The sequence below is a fragment of the Dermacentor andersoni genome, chromosome 9, assembly GCF_023375885.2.
Source record: "Dermacentor andersoni chromosome 9, qqDerAnde1_hic_scaffold, whole genome shotgun sequence".
Lineage (NCBI taxonomy): Eukaryota > Metazoa > Arthropoda > Arachnida > Ixodida > Ixodidae > Dermacentor > Dermacentor andersoni.
The window spans coordinates 101,299,376-101,312,761 of record NC_092822.1 but is presented as its reverse complement, the minus strand read 5'-3'; the positions used below and the strand labels follow the sequence as shown (position 1 = coordinate 101,312,761).

Sequence of the window (13,386 nt, the reverse complement as noted above, 5' to 3'; positions counted from 1 at the left end):
CAGCTGATCGTGCCTCAATGCTATCGTCAGGATCTGTTGCGCTTGTCGCATGGGGGTTCGTGGTCCGGACACCTAGGAGTTAAGAAAACTAAGGACCGTCTCTTGCAGGAGTACTATTGGCCAGGGTGTTTTCGGGACGCAGACCACTTTGTGAAGACATGTGACACCTGTCAGTGGGTGGGCAAACCAGGGGACAAATCGAGGGCGCCGTTGAAGTTGGTACCTATCATTACGGAGCCTTTTAGACGGCTCGTTATTGATACAGTGGGACCTCTGCCGGTAACAACCACGGGGTACAGACACATTTTGACTGTGATCTGCCCAGCGACAAAGTTCCCTGAAGCAGTACCGCTTAAGGAACTCAGCTCAGTTGAGATAGTCAATGCACTACTGTCCATATTTGCGCGAGTTGGTTTTCCTGCGGAAATCCAGTCAGATCAGGGCACAGTGTTTACGAGCGCTTTGACGACAGCCTTTCTCGAAAGGTGTGGGGTAAAGCTGTTAGACAGCTCAGTGTACCACCCACAGTCGAATTCCGTTGAGAAGCTCCACTCCGTCATGAAGCGCGTGTTGAGAGCATTGTGGTTTGAACAACAAACTGACTGGGAGCTGTGTCTGCCTGGGGTGAAGTTTGCATTAAGGACCGCGCCGCATGCGGCTACGGGGTTTTCGCCAGCTGAGCTAGTGTACGGTCGCTCGCTGCGATCTCCGCTTCGCATGCTTCGAGACGGATCACTGCCCTCTCCAATGGCTGCAGACTATCTCTTCCACAAATGGCCGCCTCCTGCGCTGGAGCCTCGCTTTGCAACAACATTCCTTTGAGGTGCGTTACAAAAAGGGGAGTCTCAACGGTAACGCCGATGGCTTAAGTCGAAGCCCCTAACGTGGGAATCAGCCTCAAAATTGTTTGTTACTGATGTTTTTCTTCCTGAGGCAGGATTTTTAACATATCGTTTTTGTGTAGTGTTTCAAAGTGATGATGTGCTTTCTAGTGCAATTTTCCGATTTGTGGACGCGTTCTGAGTGCTGCTAAACTACTGTAAGGAACTAGGCAGTAGTATAAAAGGGGAAAGAGCCTGGCAGGGCTTAGTGAGGGTTGTGCCGTGCTTGCTGACTGAGCGGTTGAGTTTCGGCGTAGTTCTAACGCTTGCCGGGAACGAGAACAAAAATGTCAACTCTCCCGAAGTCACTTTACAGTGTCCTGTGTGAACCTGAACGAGAGAACGAGGCCTTCTCTGTGCGCTGCGCTCAAGAAACGCCGAAGGACGACCGACTTCGGTTATGAGCATCATCAAGCGACATCCCTCCGGACAGCGGATGCAGTCCCCTGACCATCGGGATCTCCTTCCCCCGGCGGGGCGGTCTGTTACGTTTCGCCTACGACGCGCGGTATAGCCGGCGCGGATGCAACGGACGCCGGGGCTTCGTTCCAAAGCGGCGGACATTTTGGCCCGTTCGGAGCTCCCGCCAAGCGCGTCCAGGCGTGTTTCAGTGCCACGTGTCTTCGTGTGTGCGTGTGTGTGTGTGTGCCCACGCTTGTCAAAGCGCGGCAGCCGGGGAGAGGAGCTCCCCAAGTGTGAAGCGAGGAGGTCTGATCGGCGCCGGGTTGGCGATGCGTCACTACACTCGTCTCAACATGTCTCTCAGCCTGTCCGGGCCCAGAGTCACGTGGTCTCAGCCCGAGACGTTCCTTCTTGCCCTCAACTCCGAGAGTATAAGAGCAGCTGCCCCCGGACGCCGAGAGAGAGGCTCCGATTTCTTCTGTCGAGTTACGTGCTCTCCCGTCTCTCACTTCGGTCGACCTGACCGCCCGCTCTTTTGCGATGTTAGAATAAACAAGTTGTTCTGTTACCAGTCGACTCATGCTTTGCCGAGACCTTCGGATGCTTCCAGTGCCCCAGGCCGCCAGGCCAACGCTACCCTTGGGGCTTGCGACCCATTTGCAACAACGGGCGTCAGCGCTGAGTTTGCAACAACTCGTGCCAGCGGTGCGATTCCAACACGACACAAACAAGCCGGGAGGTCCCGGAGACGGCTAGCCGAGGGCTAGTCGTGAACGGTAAGCACCATGCTCCCGGCCTGCTTTTCTCGCTAGCTGAAAATGGCTGAAATACCGTCCCTTATTATTGCCACATTGAACGTGCGAGGCTTGGCGGCTAGTCGTAGGCAAAGTCAGGTCCTACGGTTGGTCACTGACCACAACTTAGACGTACTAGCCGTCCAAGAGACTAAGGTTGATGGAGAGGAGCAGACCGGGAGCATGGTGCGACGATTCACGCACAGATATTTTGCGGTGGTTAGTCATGCGGTAGGCATGTCCGGGGGGTGCATTCTGTTCGTCAAGAAGCTGCCTGGACTGCAGATTCAAAGTGTTTATTCCTGTGAATCCGGAAGGATTGTTTTTTGCGATGTCGTGATATGTAATGTTGAATTCCGTGTCATATGCGTCTACGCTCCGAATTCAGTCGAGGAGCGTGTCTCCTTTTTTTCTAACCTTTCTAAGCATGTCCGCTGTGATAAGCGCGTTATTTTGTTAGGGGACTTTAATTGTGTGTTAAATGCCAGAGACCGAGTGAATAATGCAGGTGTGCGCGACAAAAGCAGTAGCGTATTATCAAATCTAATAGGGGAAAATGAACTTGACGATGTTTTCGAGTGTCTGGAAGGGGGGCGTGAAGTGACTTTTACTCGTTTTCAGGGTAGTAGTCATGCACGACTGGATCGAATGTACATGTCGTTGGACATGATTCCAAGATGCCACAGTTATTGTGTAGTGCCCGTGTCGTTTTCGGACCACTGCCTCGTAAAATGTCACATAGGTGTAGTGAAAACGAAACATGCTTTTGATTGGGATCTATGGAAAATGAATGCCTTGTTACTAAATGATCAGTCGTTTGTAAAAGCAGTAAGGGATGCGGTTAACGAAGTATTCGATGATGCAACGGAAACAATAGCGGAGAAGTGGGAATGTTTTAAGCAGAAGGTTAAAATTAAAGCCATAGAAAGATCGAGTTGCATAAAATTCGAGAGGGAAATGAAAGAAAAGGGCTTAAGAAGACTGCTTGAGCAGCTGATAACGCTTGAGTGTAGAGAGCCTGGTACGTACAAAGACGACGTGCGAAACATCAAGGAAAAACTTGAACAGTTCGACAAAGAGCGTTATCAAGGCGCTATCGTGCGTGCGCGAGCAGATGCACTAGTGGCAGGGGAGACGCCCACTAAAAGGGCGCTGGGTCTTGAGAAGGCGCACGGACGGCGAAACCACATCGATAAAATTCTAATGAACGGGACTGTCGTTGAAGACAGTGAGAGCATTGGGAGCGCCTTCTTCGAGTACTACCAGTCACTCTTTGCCTTTCAGGCAGCGAATGTAGGGGGTTTTAAAGCGGATTTTCTTAATCTGATGCCGCGAATAAGTGATGATACCAAAGAACGATTAGAAGCCAAAATAACTGAGGGGGAAGTAGAAAAGGCAATCGACGATTTGAACCTTGGAAAGTCGCCTGGACCTGATGGCCTCTGCGCTGGGTGGTAGAAGGCGTTTAAGAGAGAATTGGCTCCATTGTTGGCAGAGGTATTAAATGACGCGTATCAGCAGAAAGTTTGCCCCCTTCATTTGGAAAAGCGCACACCATACTAATACCTAAGAGCGATCAAACAGATAAACTAAAATTAGTGACATTCTATAGGCCAATATCACTAACAAATGTTGATTACAAGATATTTATGAAGATTTTAGCTACCAGACTCCAAGGCGTCATCAAAGAAATAGTTGGAGACCATCAAACTTGTGGCATCAGAGGGCGAACTATTTTTTCTAACATTCATAAGATGCGATCTGTTCTCGAGTGCTGTGACGTCACCGGAGGTGGCGTTGCAGTTCTTCAGCTCGATCTCGAGAAAGCTTTCGATTGTGTCGCGCATGTTATTTTGTTTGCCATCTTGGATCACGTTAATGTCGGTTCCATCATCACTGAGGGCGTGGCCTTGGCGCACAAGAATTGCACAACCAGATTAATTGTTAATAAGTCACTGGGGGCCCCCATTAACATTATGCGTTCAGTGCGCCAAGGCTGTCCCCTCAGTCCACTTCTGTTTGCTATTTATATAGAGGCCATGTGTGTGGCAATAAATGAAAATGACAAAATACGTGGTTTTAGATTGGCAGCGACAGAAGTGAAGCTACTGGCGTATGCAGACGATATTGCAGTGTGTTGCATAGATAAACCAAGTGTAACCGAAGCAATATCTGTAGTAAATCATTTCTGTGAAGTCACGAGTAGCAGAGTAAATTGGAGCAAATCCCTAGGGCTGTGGCACGGGAACTGGCTTTCCGCACCGGACTATTTCGCGAATGTGACCTGGGTGAAAACTCCGATGAGGTATCTCGGTGTTCCCCTAGACAGTTACAATAACAGTGATGAATATTGGAGGAACCAAACAAGTGACATGAAAGAAAAAGCAGACAAATGGAAGGGTACTAACCTGTCTGTTTTTGCAAGAGCGACAGTTTGTAACATCTTTTTAATTGCCAAGTTATACTATGTTATGCAAGCGTTGTATTGTTCTAGACTGAACGTGCAAAGGCTGCACAGAGTGTTTGCGGTTTTCATATGGGGTTCAACATGGGAAAGGTGCAGCCGAACAAATTTGTTCAGAAGAGTGAAAGACGGGGGTGTGGGATTAGCCCATCTTTTTGTTCGACAACTGGTCAACCGATTTTTCTTTTTCCGGGATGTGCGCGATCCTTTTCTTCGCACCGTATGTCAGCTCAGTATAAGCAACACATTGCCGGCACATGTTGTCACAACGGCAAGCATGAATGGAACACTTCGTGGCTATCTTAAGGAAGTGGCCGACAGTGTCCGTTTCCTTACGGTTCGGTTTTCAAATGATTACCTATGTCAAGTGAAAAGGAAAACGCTGTATAAAGACGTGTGTGATATTGTATTCCCAGTGCCGCTATACAGAGCCATATACAGTGGAGAGCAAGGACAGGACGTTCTTAAACGGGTGAAACGCATGCAGGTGCCACCAGGGGTAAAATCCTTTTTCTTTAAGCTCCACACTGGAACCCTGTCCGTGAAGACGTTTATGGAAGAACGGGGCTGTCTCGTACCGTGGGGTTCTCACTGCTTGATCTGCAAGAAACCCGAAACCATAGATCATGTCTTCTTGCACTGCTGGGCTGCTGTGTTCTTTTGGGACGTCTTGAAGCGAACCCTGAAGAAAGAATTACCTGTAAACCCCCAAGGGATCAGGTATCTGCCTATTAAGGATGAAGACGGCGTCCCATATGACTTCATTATGTTGAATGCTCTCCACTGTATATGGCGGTCTCGAATGGCTGGGTACCACTGCGATCCCGACGCACGGCCGGTTCATATATATTTCAGAGAATGTATGTCGCGGTTTGTTGATGTACAAAAAATGCAAGAATGTGCACCGGATTGGCTGTCGAGACTTGAAGCTCTCACAGCCATGAAGGAATTTTAATTTGACAACGCCGTTCCTATATGGACGGATGACATTAACGTAATTTTTTTTCGCTATTTTGCATTTCTGAGATGTGTGTAATATTTGTATTTTCTGTGTTATGTCAAAGACCGGCATTAAATAATAAAAAAAAAAACTGATCGGGTTATGAGCGTATGTCTACACTCTCCGTCGGGGGTGTAGCTCAGATGGTAGAGCGCTCGCTTAGCATGCGAGAGGTACTGGGATCGATACCCAGCACCTCCACAACATTTTATTTCTTGCTGCTATCGAGTCGTGTTTTGTTAGATTTAATGAATGAAACAATGCGCGCCCCTCTGTACCTGCGCGCGACATAAAAACCGGTCTTCCGCCGCATGTAGGGCTTTCGCTTTCCTTCAGCTTCGGCAGCTATTTACTGATCGGGTTATGAGCGTATGTCTACACTTTCCGTCGGGGGTGTAGCTCAGATGGTAGAGCGCTCGCTTAGCATGCGAGAGGTACTGGGATCGATACCCAGCACCTCCACAACTTTTTTTTCTTGCTGCTATGGAGTCGCGTTTTGTTAGATTTAATGAGTAAAACAATGCGCGCCCCTCTGTACCTGCGCGCGACATAAAAACCGGTCTTCCGCCGCTTGTAGGGCTTTCGTTTTCTTTCAGCATCGGCAGCTATTTACTGATCGGGTTATGGGCGTATGTCTACACTGTCCGTCGGGGGTGTAGCTCAGATGGTAGAGCGCTCGCTTAGCATGCGAGAGGTACTGGGATCGATACCCAGCACCTCCACAACATTTTTTTTCTTGCTGCTATCGAGTCGTGTTTTGTTAGATTTAATGAGTGAAACAATGTGCGCCTCTTTGTACCTGCGCGCGACATAAAAACCGGTCTTCCGCCGCTTGTAGGGCTTTCGTTTTCTTTCAGCTTCGGCAGCTATTTACTGATCGGGTTATGAGCGTATGTCTACACTTTCCGTCGGGGGTGTAGCTCAGATGGTAGAGCGCTCGCTTAGCATGCGAGAGGTACTGGGATCGATACCCAGCACCTCCACAACATTTTATTTCTTGCTGCTATCGAGTCGTGTTTTGTTAGATTTAATGAGTGAAACAATGCGCGCCCCTTTGTACCTGCGCGCGACATAAAAACCGGTCTTCCGCCGCATGTAGGGCTTTCGCTTTCCTTCAGCTTCGGCAGCTATTTACTGATCGGGTTATGAGCGTATGTCTACACTTTCCGTCGGGGGTGTAGCTCAGATGGTAGAGCGCTCGCTTAGCATGCGAGAGGTACTGGGATCGATACCCAGCACCTCCACAACTTTTTTTTCTTGCTGCTATGGAGTCGCGTTTTGTTAGATTTAATGAGTGAAACAATGCGCGCCCCTTTGTACCTGCGCGCGACATAAAAACCGGTCTTCCGCCGCTTGTAGGGCTTTCGTTTTCTTTCAGCATCGGCAGCTATTTACTGATCGGGTTATGAGCGTATGTCTACACTTTCCCTCGGGGGTGTAGCTCAGATGGTAGAGCGCTCGCTTAGCATGCGAGAGGTACTGGGATCGATACCCAGCACCTCCACAACATTTTATTTCTTGCTGCTATCGAGTCGTGTTTTGTTAGATTTAATGAGTGAAACAATGCGCGCCCCTTTGTACCTGCGCGCGACATAAAAACCGGTCTTCCGCCGCTTGTAGGGCTTTCGTTTTCTTTCAGCATCGGCAGCTATTTACTGATCGGGTTATGAGCGTATGTCTACACTTTCCCTCGGGGGTGTAGCTCAGATGGTAGAGCGCTCGCTTAGCATGCGAGAGGTACTGGGATCGATACCCAGCACCTCCACAACATTTTATTTCTTGCTGCTATCGAGTCGTGTTTTGTTAGATTTAATGAGTGAAACAATGCGCGCCCCTTTGTACCTGCGCGCGACATAAAAACCGGTCTTCCGCCGCATGTAGGGCTTTCGCTTTCCTTCAGCTTCGGCAGCTATTTACTGATCGGGTTATGAGCGTATGTCTACACTTTCCGTCGGGGGTGTAGCTCAGATGGTAGAGCGCTCGCTTAGCATGCGAGAGGTACTGGGATCGATACCCAGCACCTCCACAACATTTTATTTCTTGCTGCTATCGAGTCGTGTTTTGTTAGATTTAATGAGTGAAACAATGCGCGCCCCTTTGTACCTGCGCGCGACATAAAAACCGGTCTTCCGCCGCTTGTAGGGCTTTCGTTTTCTTTCAGCTTCGGCAGCTATTTACTGATCGGGTTATGAGCGTATGTCTACACTTTCCGTCGGGGGTGTAGCTCAGATGGTAGAGCGCTCGCTTAGCATGCGAGAGGTACTGGGATCGATACCCAGCACCTCCACAACTTTTTATTTCTTGCTGCTATCGAGTCGTGTTTTGTTAGATTTAATGAGTGAAACAATGCGCGCCCCTTTGTACCTGCGCGCGACATAAAAACCGGTCTTCCGCCGCATGTAGGGCTTTCGCTTTCCTTCAGCTTCGGCAGCTATTTACTGATCGGGTTATGAGCGTATGTCTACACTTTCCGTCGGGGGTGTAGCTCAGATGGTAGAGCGCTCGCTTAGCATGCGAGAGGTACTGGGATCGATACCCAGCACCTCCACAACATTTTATTTCTTGCTGCTATCGAGTCGTGTTTTGTTAGATTTAATGAGTGAAACAATGCGCGCCCCTTTGTACCTGCGCGCGACATAAAAACCGGTCTTCCGCCGCTTGTAGGGCTTTCGTTTTCTTTCAGCATCGGCAGCTATTTACTGATCGGGTTATGAGCGTATGTCTACACTGTCCGTCGGGGGTGTAGCTCAGATGGTAGAGCGCTCGCTTAGCATGCGAGAGGTACTGGGATCGATACCCAGCACCTCCACAACATTTTATTTCTTGCTGCTATCGAGTCGTGTTTTGTTAGATTTAATGAGTAAAACAATGCGCGCCTCTTTGTACCTGCGCGCGACATAAAAACCGGTCTTCCGCCGCTTGTAGGGCTTTCGTTTTCTTTCAGCATCGGCAGCTATTTACTGATCGGGTTATGAGCGTATGTCTACACTCTCCGTCGGGGGTGTAGCTCAGATGGTAGAGCGCTCGCTTAGCATGCGAAAGGTACTGGGATCGATACCCAGCACCTCCACAACATTTTTTTTCTTGCTGCCATCGAGTCGTGTTTTGTTAGATTTAATGAATGAAACAATGCGCGCCCCTTTGTACCTGCGCGCGACATAAAAACCGGTCTTCCGCCGCATGTAGGGCTTTCGCTTTCCTTCAGCTTCGGCAGCTATTTACTGATCGGGTTATGAGCGTATGTCTACACTCTCCGTCGGGGGTGTAGCTCAGATGGTAGAGCGCTCGCTTAGCATGCGAGAGGTACTGGGATCGATACCCAGTACCTCCACAACTCCTTTTTCTTGCTGCTATGGAGTCGCGTTTTGTTAGATTTAATGAATTAAACAATGCGCGCCTCTTTGTACCTGCGCGCGACATAAAAACCGGTCTTCCGCCGCTTGTAGGGCTTTCGTTTTCTTTCAGCATCGGCAGCTATTTACTGATCGGGTTATGAGCGTATGTCTACACTGTCCGTCGGGGGTGTAGCTCAGATGGTAGAGCGCTCGCTTAGCATGCGAGAGGTACTGGGATCGATACCCAGCACCTCCACAACATTTTATTTCTTGCTGCTATCGAGTCGTGTTTTGTTAGATTTAATGAGTGAAACAATGCGCGCCCCTTTGTACCTGCGCGCGACATAAAAACCGGTCTTCCGCCGCATGTAGAGCTTTCGCTTTCCTTCAGCTTCGGCAGCTATTTACTGATCGGGTTATGAGCGTATGTCTACACTCTCCGTCGGGGGTGTAGCTCAGATGGTAGAGCGCTCGCTTAGCATGCGAGAGGTACTGGGATCGATACCCAGCACCTCCACAACATTTTTTTTCTTGCTGCTATGGAGTCGCGTTTTGTTAGATTTAATGAGTAAAACAATGCGCGCCTCTTTGTACCTGCGCGCGACATAAAAACCGGTCTTCCGCCGCATGTAGGGCTTTCGCTTTCCTTCAGCTTCGGCAGCTATTTACTGATCGGGTTATGAGCGTATGTCTACACTCTCCGTCGGGGGTGTAGCTCAGATGGTAGAGCGCTCGCTTAGCATGCGAGAGGTACTGGGATCGATACCCAGCACCTCCACAACATTTTTTTTCTTGCTGCTATCGAGTCGTGTTTTGTTAGATTTAATGAATGAAACAATGCGCGCCCCTCTGTACCTGCGCGCGACATAAAAACCGGTCTTCCGCCGCATGTAGGGCTTTCGCTTTCCTTCAGCTTCGGCAGCTATTTACTGATCGGGTTATGAGCGTATGTCTACACTCTCCGTCGGGGGTGTAGCTCAGATGGTAGAGCGCTCGCTTAGCATGCGAGAGGTACTGGGATCGATACCCAGTACCTCCACAACTCCTTTTTCTTGCTGCTATGGAGTCGCGTTTTGTTAGATTTAATGAATGAAACAATGCGCGCCCCTCTGTACCTGCGCGCGACATAAAAACCGGTCTTCCGCCGCATGTAGGGCTTTCGCTTTCCTTCAGCTTCGGCAGCTATTTACTGATCGGGTTATGAGCGTATGTCTACGCTCTCCGTCGGGGGTGTAGCTCAGATGGTAGAGCGCTCGCTTAGCATGCGAGAGGTACTGGGATCGATACCCAGCACCTCCACAACATTCTTTTTCTTGCTGCTATCGAGTCGTGTTTTGTTAGATTTAATGAGTGAAACAATGCGCGCCCCTTTGTACCTGCGCGCGACATAAAAACCGGTCTTCCGCCGCATGTAGGGCTTTCGCTTTCCTTCAGCTTCGGCAGCTATTTACTGATCGGGTTATGAGCGTATGTCTACACTGTCCGTCGGGGGTGTAGCTCAGATGGTAGAGCGCTCGCTTAGCATGCGAGAGGTACTGGGATCGATACCCAGTACCTCCACAACTCCTTTTTCTTGCTGCTATGGAGTCGCGTTTTGTTAGATTTAATGAGTGAAACAATGCGCGCCCCTTTGTACCTGCGCGCGACATAAAAACCGGTCTTCCGCCGCATGTAGGGCTTTCGCTTTCCTTCAGCTTCGACAGCTATTTACTGATCGGGTTATGAGCGTATGTCTACACTGTCCGTCGGGGGTGTAGCTCAGATGGTAGAGCGCTCGCTTAGCATGCGAGAGGTACTGGGATCGATACCCAGTACCTCCACAACTCCTTTTTCTTGCTGCTATGGAGTCGCGTTTTGTTAGATTTAATGAGTGAAACAATGCGCGCCCCTTTGTACCTGCGCGCGACATAAAAACCGGTCTTCCGCCGCATGTAGGGCTTTCGCTTTCCTTCAGCTTCGACAGCTATTTACTGATCGGGTTATGAGCGTATGTCTACACTGTCCGTCGGGGGTGTAGCTCAGATGGTAGAGCGCTCGCTTAGCATGCGAGAGGTACTGGGATCGATACCCAGTACCTCCAAAACTCCTTTTTCTTGCTGCTATGGAGTCGCGTTTTGTTAGATTTAATGAGTGAAACAATGCGCGCCCCTTTGTACCTGCGCGCGACATAAAAACCGGTCTTCCGCCGCTTGTAGGGCTTTCGCTGTCCTTCAGCTTCGGCAGCTATTTACTGATCGGGTTATGAGCGTATGTCTACACTCTCCGCCGGGGGTGTAGCTCAGATGGTAGAGCGCTCGCTTAGCATGCGAGAGGTACTGGGATCCCTAAAAGAAGATAAAGTAGTTGCAAGCACGCAAGCGAACCTACTTGTCCCAGAAGAAAAAAAAATAGATCTCCAGTGGCGCTGCTGCCTCAAAGGATGGCAGTTGTCGGTGTGCTTTACTGGTTGAATAAAATCAACTGTGCTTCTAAGGAGATTTTGTGCTTGACGTATAGGAGTTATGCGGAAACCCGCAAGGTGGAGAGAAGTAATTAATAAAGGGAAAATGAGACGTCCACCCGTTCGTAGCAGTCGCTACAAAGGAAACCAGTAGGGGTTGCTCGAAGGAAAAGCCTCACAGTTGAAGAAAAATTCGCCCTGGTACGGGAAGAATTTACTGGAGTTTAGTGCACGTCCTTAACAATTGCCAGGAACGGGTGGATATCTGATTTTCTCTTCATTATGGGCTTGTTTCAGCCGTGACATCTTAGTAGAGTCCTTGAGTCGAGAAGTTAGAGAAGTGAGCATAAAATAGCCAAGATTTTAGCAGACGCACGTAATCCTTCCTTGCCGCCATCATTGGTTAGAAAAATCCACCGTCGCGTTGTCTTGATGTTCCCCTTGAGGCTACCTTCTACGCAGCTTCTGCGATAAAGCATTAAGAATTACTAGTACCACGACGCTGGAAGGGCAGGTACACATGCACTCAGAACACGTTTGATGTTGGTTCAAAACATAAAACAAAAATTCCGTATTTCCGGAAGATGAGAAGAGAGACACAACGCTTCGAACTAACCGTAATTCATTTGAACTTGTCTTTGCTGCGACATGCAGGAGAAATAAGGTTTTGACGTACAGGAAAAAGCTACTAGATCTTGCCGAGGCAACGGGCTAACCACACTCGCTACGGCTATACAAGCCTATTTTTGAACAACAAATGCTATGTTTACTGTTCTATCCCTTACAATGTAAGCGAAGTTGACATGCTGCTTGAAGCGCGCACGCTCTTCGGTTCGGCCAGGTCAAGCTATCGAAGGAAACAGTTATACATACCTAGCACATGCGCAGCGGTATAACAACATATAAGTTTTTTTCACTAACGTGCGAAGCCCCTCTGCGTGTGCGTTGTTTGCGTACGCGTTGTGCTCGACAAAAGAGACGCCATTATTTTGTTGCTCATGCTATAGGCCTCCAACTCCTTCGACATCATTTAGCGATGACCTTCACAACGCAACAAACAAATAAGGGGTCAGATACCGTAACTCACCACTTTTTCTTCTTGGTGACTTCAACTTTCCCGATATCATTTGGCATAACGACCCAGTCTTCTCAGAGCACAAAGTTTATAAACACTTGTTTGGCGTATCTGCCTCATCAACGAACACACTACACCTGATTCTCACTACGATCCTTGATGTAGTTTCCCCAGTTATTTACTTAAAAGGATTAAGTTATCACGTTGCGTTCATTTTTTATATCGAGACATGGGCTCCGGTTAAGAAAACTACGATGGCCGTCAGCGATTGCGGCAAAGCCGGCATGGCTTCGATTACCGCTGAAAGTGAAATTTTCGCAGCTTCTTACGATGTCAAGTGCGATCAGCGCTGTGTTAATAAAATTCATGTAATTTCAAATATAAAATGCTGTCGCTAATCAAACGTATCGTGCCGCAAAGGACAGTCGTTTGCGAACCGCGGTTAAACGCCTTTTAGAAGCGACTTAGTAACAACAAAAATAAAAACAAAAAAGCGGTTGTATCGTCGCGCAAAAGCTTGAAGTGACGTCACCTGGTCCGCTTACTGCCGCGCTGTAAGTGATTACAACACAGCCGCCGCTAGGGTGAAACATCATTTTTATACTGTTCACTTTCGTCCTTCTTGCAAATTAATCCTCCTAAATTATGGACCGTAGTTACCGGTGCTCCAAGTAAAATATTTGAACTAACATACCCCACCCATGGACCTTTTGCTATTGAAGAGGGCTGTAATATATTTATTGACGTATTTTCTTGCTATTTTACCGCGATGCCACATAGATTAGAACATATCGGTTAGCGCTTGCGCCCAATTCAGGTTTCATTGCCCATGGATTCAATTACTATTAACTGGGTTGGTGTTAGCTGCCTTATTAACAATAAAAAACATCTTCTTCTGCAGGCCCAGACTGCCTCAATTCTAAAATCTTCAAATGTACTGATATAGTTTCTGCTGTTATTTTGTCCCACATTTTCACACAGTCATTACAGCACTC

At 48.5% G+C, this 13,386-nt stretch overlaps 21 non-coding genes across 21 annotated transcripts; all 21 read left to right on the top strand.

Moving 5' to 3' along the window:
* Positions 1-5,669: 5,669 nt before the first annotated feature.
* Positions 5,670-5,742, top strand: TRNAA-AGC (transfer RNA alanine (anticodon AGC)). The gene has a single exon. It is a non-coding gene; the product is annotated as a tRNA-Ala (tRNA).
* Positions 5,743-5,930: 188 nt separating this feature from the next.
* TRNAA-AGC (transfer RNA alanine (anticodon AGC)) lies at positions 5,931-6,003 on the top strand. The gene has a single exon. It is a non-coding gene; the product is annotated as a tRNA-Ala (tRNA).
* Positions 6,004-6,190: 187 nt separating this feature from the next.
* On the top strand, positions 6,191-6,263 carry TRNAA-AGC (transfer RNA alanine (anticodon AGC)). Its single transcript has one exon. It is a non-coding gene; the product is annotated as a tRNA-Ala (tRNA).
* Positions 6,264-6,451: 188 nt separating this feature from the next.
* Positions 6,452-6,524, top strand: TRNAA-AGC (transfer RNA alanine (anticodon AGC)). The gene has a single exon. It is a non-coding gene; the product is annotated as a tRNA-Ala (tRNA).
* Positions 6,525-6,712: 188 nt separating this feature from the next.
* Positions 6,713-6,785, top strand: TRNAA-AGC (transfer RNA alanine (anticodon AGC)). Its single transcript has one exon. It is a non-coding gene; the product is annotated as a tRNA-Ala (tRNA).
* Positions 6,786-6,972: 187 nt separating this feature from the next.
* TRNAA-AGC (transfer RNA alanine (anticodon AGC)) lies at positions 6,973-7,045 on the top strand. The gene has a single exon. It is a non-coding gene; the product is annotated as a tRNA-Ala (tRNA).
* A 188-nt stretch (positions 7,046-7,233) lies between these two features.
* Positions 7,234-7,306, top strand: TRNAA-AGC (transfer RNA alanine (anticodon AGC)). The gene has a single exon. It is a non-coding gene; the product is annotated as a tRNA-Ala (tRNA).
* A 188-nt stretch (positions 7,307-7,494) lies between these two features.
* Positions 7,495-7,567, top strand: TRNAA-AGC (transfer RNA alanine (anticodon AGC)). Its single transcript has one exon. It is a non-coding gene; the product is annotated as a tRNA-Ala (tRNA).
* Positions 7,568-7,755: 188 nt separating this feature from the next.
* TRNAA-AGC (transfer RNA alanine (anticodon AGC)) lies at positions 7,756-7,828 on the top strand. The gene has a single exon. It is a non-coding gene; the product is annotated as a tRNA-Ala (tRNA).
* A 188-nt stretch (positions 7,829-8,016) lies between these two features.
* On the top strand, positions 8,017-8,089 carry TRNAA-AGC (transfer RNA alanine (anticodon AGC)). Its single transcript has one exon. It is a non-coding gene; the product is annotated as a tRNA-Ala (tRNA).
* A 188-nt stretch (positions 8,090-8,277) lies between these two features.
* On the top strand, positions 8,278-8,350 carry TRNAA-AGC (transfer RNA alanine (anticodon AGC)). Its single transcript has one exon. It is a non-coding gene; the product is annotated as a tRNA-Ala (tRNA).
* Positions 8,351-8,538: 188 nt separating this feature from the next.
* Positions 8,539-8,611, top strand: TRNAA-AGC (transfer RNA alanine (anticodon AGC)). The gene has a single exon. It is a non-coding gene; the product is annotated as a tRNA-Ala (tRNA).
* A 188-nt stretch (positions 8,612-8,799) lies between these two features.
* Positions 8,800-8,872, top strand: TRNAA-AGC (transfer RNA alanine (anticodon AGC)). The gene has a single exon. It is a non-coding gene; the product is annotated as a tRNA-Ala (tRNA).
* Positions 8,873-9,059: 187 nt separating this feature from the next.
* Positions 9,060-9,132, top strand: TRNAA-AGC (transfer RNA alanine (anticodon AGC)). The gene has a single exon. It is a non-coding gene; the product is annotated as a tRNA-Ala (tRNA).
* Positions 9,133-9,320: 188 nt separating this feature from the next.
* Positions 9,321-9,393, top strand: TRNAA-AGC (transfer RNA alanine (anticodon AGC)). Its single transcript has one exon. It is a non-coding gene; the product is annotated as a tRNA-Ala (tRNA).
* A 188-nt stretch (positions 9,394-9,581) lies between these two features.
* Positions 9,582-9,654, top strand: TRNAA-AGC (transfer RNA alanine (anticodon AGC)). The gene has a single exon. It is a non-coding gene; the product is annotated as a tRNA-Ala (tRNA).
* A 188-nt stretch (positions 9,655-9,842) lies between these two features.
* On the top strand, positions 9,843-9,915 carry TRNAA-AGC (transfer RNA alanine (anticodon AGC)). The gene has a single exon. It is a non-coding gene; the product is annotated as a tRNA-Ala (tRNA).
* A 187-nt stretch (positions 9,916-10,102) lies between these two features.
* On the top strand, positions 10,103-10,175 carry TRNAA-AGC (transfer RNA alanine (anticodon AGC)). The gene has a single exon. It is a non-coding gene; the product is annotated as a tRNA-Ala (tRNA).
* A 188-nt stretch (positions 10,176-10,363) lies between these two features.
* TRNAA-AGC (transfer RNA alanine (anticodon AGC)) lies at positions 10,364-10,436 on the top strand. The gene has a single exon. It is a non-coding gene; the product is annotated as a tRNA-Ala (tRNA).
* Positions 10,437-10,623: 187 nt separating this feature from the next.
* On the top strand, positions 10,624-10,696 carry TRNAA-AGC (transfer RNA alanine (anticodon AGC)). Its single transcript has one exon. It is a non-coding gene; the product is annotated as a tRNA-Ala (tRNA).
* A 187-nt stretch (positions 10,697-10,883) lies between these two features.
* On the top strand, positions 10,884-10,956 carry TRNAA-AGC (transfer RNA alanine (anticodon AGC)). The gene has a single exon. It is a non-coding gene; the product is annotated as a tRNA-Ala (tRNA).
* Positions 10,957-13,386: the final 2,430 nt, after the last annotated feature.